This window comes from Alexandromys fortis, unplaced genomic scaffold, assembly GCF_014885135.2.
Source record: "Alexandromys fortis isolate MF-2015 unplaced genomic scaffold, M_Fortis_MF-2015_v1.1 scaffold_226, whole genome shotgun sequence".
NCBI classification, from domain to species: domain Eukaryota; kingdom Metazoa; phylum Chordata; class Mammalia; order Rodentia; family Cricetidae; genus Alexandromys; species Alexandromys fortis.
Genome location: NW_026068117.1, coordinates 611,641 through 617,631, shown reverse-complemented (window position 1 = coordinate 617,631; position 5,991 = coordinate 611,641).

Sequence of the window (5,991 nt, the reverse complement as noted above, 5' to 3'; positions counted from 1 at the left end):
TTTTTTTTTTTTTTTTTTGGTTTTTCGAGAGAGGGTTTCTCTGTGGCTTTGGAGCCTGTCCTGGCACTAGCTCTGTAGACCAGGCTGGTCTGGAACTCACAGAGATCCGCCTGCCTCTGCCTCCCGAGTGCTGGGATTAAAGGCGTGCGCCATCATAAGTGTCTTGAAAACATTATTTACCCTTATTGCCAAAGTAAACGAAGTTCTTTTAGTGAGTTAAAGGAAAGGAATCAATAGGTATATACCCATACCTGCCACAACTGAGAAGGAAGATGTGTTGTGTAGTCCTCAGAGAGGAAAATACAATAAGATGGAAATTGTGTGCATTTCTTCTTGGGAGTTTTCATTTTTTTTTCTTTTTTTTTTTTTACAATTTAGTGATATATAACAGGTTTTAAATATTTTCCTAAATGAACATTGGCTGTTCTAACATTTACCCCATCATCTACAGAATTCTCTATAATCATGGTGTTATTTGTACTACACAGCAGTGATTATAATGAAGATAAAATTTTTAAGTCATCCTTTTTTCTTTATAATAATTGAAAACCACACTTACCATTTCACTGCTTGTTCTTAATATAATTTTCATAGTTATTAAGAATTATATTGAAACTTTGACCAATTCATAATCTATTTCTTAATTTTAAATATTTTATTTCTATTTTAATAATAGTATGGTAGATCATATCTTAGAAGAAAGTGCTTTATTTTATCTTGGCTGGAATCTTGAATTATATGTAAAGTGCCATAAATTAAATTTGGAATTATTCCGTCAAATAATATGATTATTTTAGTATGCAATATACTTTGAGTTTTATTAGTACCTACAGCCAGGGTTAGCCTTAACCTTTAGCAAAAAAAAATTATGAAATTAGATGACATTACATTGTCTTTGTTTCTGTAACCTATTCTGCAGATGTTTACTTTTGGCATATGCCAAATTCTTTCCCATTTTAAGTACCCAGTGCTTTTCTGTTCCTTTCTTCTGGCTTATAACCTGCTCTCAAAACTGGATCTAATTTTATTCATTGATGTCAGTTCAAAATTAAGTCAATATTTCTTGACTCCAAGAAAATATTTGGAGACATAATATACCTTAGTTACAGACATAGTTTAAATATCACGTTTGTCTCTTACTTGCTCTGTGACTTGAAGGAGTATTTTGCATCTGTGTCTAGTTTTTTTTCATAAAATAAAATGAGCATGTTGCATTAAAGCCAAGTTTGCCATGAGATTAAAAGAAGATAATTATGCAAAGATCTTTGTATATTTTAAAACCAATAGTAAGCATTTAATAAGTTCTACACATCATTAGTCATAATTATCATAGTCACTTTAACTTATTTATTTTCAATCATACCATGAAAATCTAAAATTCCCTTTTAAATGAGCTTCGGGAATTCACTCAAGCTTAAATATCACATGACTTCTTATAACAGCAGGTATTAAAAGCATAATTGATTATTATTTTTCTCTTGTTATCTCCAATTTTGAAATTTTATGAAAATGTCCTATACAATATGATTTTTTTAAAAAAAATATGTGTATAAGTGTATTTGCCCACATATATGTTTTTGTACCACATGGGTGTAGTGCCAGAGACTAGAAGAGGGCATCAAATCTGCAGGAACTGGAGTTACAGAAGTTATGAACCACTATGTTGGGTCTTTGAATGAAACTCAGCTCCTCTGTACAAGCAGTATGTGCTCATAGCTGAGTCATCTCTCTAATGCCTGCATGTTACTTTTAGACTCATGGACTCTCATTCATCCCGAAGCTCAATTTCACTATATTGACAGGCCACTAAGCCTTAGGCAATCTCCTATCTCTGCATACCTAGTACTGAGATTAGAGGTGCACATCAAAATGCCCTGCCTTTTTCTCAGGTTCTGAGGATCAAACTCAACTCTTTCTATTTAGATAAGAAATACTTTAATGAATAAGTCATGGTCCCATTCCCTGTTCCAAATATATTTCTTAAACAGAAGAATGAACATGTGCAGTATATGGATACATGGAGTCAGGAAATAACTTTGATTTTTTTCTTTGAGAAACACACTACAAAACATTAGTGCAAAATGATGTTAATTTCAGCAGCCATTCATATCTCTGTCAATAACTCTGCAAAGTAATCACGTCTCTCTAATTCAAGCCATTCCTTTTTAAACAGGCACTAAGGCAGGAGCAAAGAAGCAAAGCAAAACAAGTGCTACTAGCTTATAAATTTAGAGGGCCAGGGGAAAGGAAATGAAGCAAAGAGCTTGAAGATGAGCAAAAGTAGACAAAAAAAGAAAACATTTTTATGACACATCCGTATTTCCTTCTATAGACAGCCAGTATCTGGGGGGTATTACTTTGTTCTTATAATTCATTCTGCAAGTCACAAAGAGGGTAGAAATGTGAAAATAAAAATAATGTGTAGGTTTTTATAGAAAGATTTATAGCTACTGAATCAAAAACTGCTTAGTTATTTTAGTTATAAAAAATAAAATTTGTGCTTGGTTCAACACTCTGAATACTTTGCTGTTTCTTCAGTATTTATGAACAGAAGAAAATTGTGCATGCTACAAGAGATAAATGCTTTGTAGCTTCTTTTATCATCTCCCTTGTTTAATACTATCTCTTATTTATGATATTTGATAAGATACTTAATAATCCCTACAGTTAAATTGTTCAACAGCTCTGAGGTCAGAAATATACTCAAATTATGAAGAATGACTGTCATCTCTATGACTGTACTTAGGTTTAGCCCCTTTCCTGTGTCATTTCTCAACTAAAATTTCCCACTGGACTTCTAATAAAATACTTTCCACCTTAGAAATTTCATCCCCTTCATGATATCATCTGTTAGAATTAACATTGCCTGTTTTTGAAAATCTTGTTGCAATATTCCCTAGAAGAATAAATCCAGTTTCTAATACTCCTGTTAGAAAACGTCATATTCTAATGGCATTCCAGTATATTCTGGGTGTCTTATAATTTTTTTACATGAAGATTTATCTCAGTTTGTGTATTAAAGGGACTAGCTAGAAATGCCTGGACTCTAGAACTCCCCAACCAACAATGGAAGAGAATTGGAAGACAGACTCCCAAGCTTCCTCACCTCAGTGAGTGTAGTGGTTTGATGAAATTTGCCCTCAAAGGGTATGGCAACATTAGGAGGTGTGGCCTCGTTGGAGTAAGTGTGTCATTGTGGGAACAGGCTTTACGGTCTCTTCTGTTCATACTTCTATGTGTATAACAATCAGTTGACTTCCTGTTAATTGCACAATGTAGCCCTCTAAGCTCCATTACCATGTCTGCCTGAATGCAGCCATGTGTTCCACATGATGATAATGGACAAAACCCCTGAAATTCCAACTAAATGTTTTCTTTGTAAGAGTTGCTGTGGTCCTGATGTCTTTTCTCAGCAATAAAAACCCAATGTACTATAGTGGGATAAATCGGAGAGTTTGAGTTTCTCACAGGATTCCTCTCAGATCTGAGCTATAGTTGCCATGGTCTTTATCTGGCTGCTCACACATCTTTTGATGGCTTTATTCTTTTTGGTTGGTTTTTTTTTTTCAATTTCTATTCTACTGATGCTTTTTAGAGGATCTTTTTTCCTAAATAAAGAGCTTTCTCACAAGTCGTAATGTCATCATTTAGTTTTTGAAACTGTGAAGTGATAGTGATTGACATCTCTACTGGTTTTAGGAAGAATTGTGTGATGGACTGAATGCTGATATTGAATCACTTTCTACCTACATGGTTTCAGAGAAGCATTAAAGCTGGTTAGAGAGTTGTTAATAACTCTAGGCTATATCACAACCTGTAAGATTTGTGCATGTGAGGAAGTAGGAAGGCATGCAGGTGCAATAGTTCTAGCAGCATACATATGCGGGAACAGAGAAAATGATATAAATTGTGTATTTTGGTGACAGTTTTTAACTGCAGTAGAAGCCCTAGAGAAATTTGCAGGCAGTGGGCAGCCAACTATGAGTTAGTTTAAGGCATGATGCTAAAGTCAAAATGCTACTTGGCAGCTAGTAAAGAGGTTCTCATGTACAAGAGCCAGAGGGAGGAATGTGCTGAAAATCTGTTTTCAATAGAGTGCCTATAACAAATTTATATAGGTTAGCAACACACTATAAATATGCAATATCTTCATAGGTTTAACTTTCAAAACCAATATTCATTTAAAAATAAAAGATGAGATGAGGTCCTTGAAGCACATAAAAAAAAAAAAAAAAAACGGGAGTCTACAGATTAGTTATGCTTTCACCTATTTGTTTCTGCCCAAAACTAGGGTCACGGCTCAGCATCACCCAAGCAAATGTGTTCCTGTAAGAAACTTGAGAACATGCCTGAGAAAGAATCTTGTGTTTTCTGGACTGGGGTGAGGGTTACTGAATTTAAGTCTAGATAGAGGAGGTTTTATTGAAGCACTCTTCTGAAACAGGATTTGGTATCCTGGCAAGGACACTAGAGTCAATCTTAAAACACAGGTGAAATCGTTCTTTGAAGCTCAAAAATAAGAGTCTATAGGAAATGAGGTGACATTGCTAGAAATAACTTGGCAGAATATTGAAAGTGTCATCAAAAGGCTCACAGAATTGGGCCTCTTTAAATGGATTCATTATGTAAAGCTGGAGAATTCTCTAGTTCATGATGTTTCCCAAGAAAGCAACAATAAGTTACATAAACAAGTAGTCCAGATTCCTGTGCCATCTACCACTGCACTGGCTTTGTCCCATTCTTTCACCTATAGCCTTATAGTGTATCCTCATGATATGCTGATGCTATGAAAGAAATTCAGAAACGATACTCGTATGGCACAATATGCAAGTCACCAAGGACCACAGTCACATCAAAGGCTCATCAAAGGTGACATTAAATGATTATAATCAGGTGATATTATTCCAGTGGGAAAGACTATGAGCGGTAGAGGCACTCATTAACATGTGCGAATGGATATGAAATCTCAGCTAAGGTTAGCTAATGCAATCTCTAAATATACAACCCATGAGAAGGAGAGAACCGTGATGTGTCCATAGGAAGTGGCATTCTTTAAAAGAAACAAATAATGATTCCATGGAAAGATTGGATCCCTGTATTAATTTCCTGTGGCTGCTATAACAATTCCCCAAAAGTTTGACAGATTAAGCTAACAAGTATTGTTTTCTTAACTATTCTTAATTCTAAAAATCTGAAATTAATATCATTGAATCAAACGGAAGCTGTCAACAGAGCCATGATATCTTTGAAAATTGTAAGCAATAACCTTTTGTTTCATCTATCTTCTGGCAGCTGCCTGAATTCCTGTGTTTTGTCTACCATCCACCACTCCAAAAAAATTGCCTTATTCCCTTCCGTGTGAAGTAAATATCCTTCTTGTCTGTCTTTTATCAGGTGCAATTGCATTTAGAGTCCACTTGTATACTTTCAGATAATCTGAAAATCTTCAACTAGATTAAACTAATAAAGAACCTTATCATGAGGTAGCATCCATAATTCCTATAAATTTGGACCTGGTATTTATGGCGGCCATTATTTAGAACCCTTTCTTCCCAAATTGGAGTAAAAATACTTCTATTATTGAAAGAGAGATGTATCATTGGGGAAAGTAGGCTTGGATTTCCTAAATCTGAAGGCACACAAAGGATTATCTGAATTACCATTATAAAATTCCATATAACAGAGATTGAGTCTTTTGTTTACATATTTTCCTGAATCTGAGAGGTATATGATTGAGTTTATAAAATCTCCTAATATTTCTGTATACCTTATCACACCGTGAACTTGAATGTTAGAATGCTTACAAAAGAATTTAAGAATGGCATCCTACCCAACACTGGAGCACCGGACTGAACTCCCAAGGTCCCAATGAGGAGCAGAAGGAGGGAGAACATGAGCAAGGAAGTCAGGACCACGAGGGGTGCACCCACCCACTGAGACAGTGGGGCTGATCTATTGGGAGCTCACCAAGGCCAGCTGGTCTGTGACTGA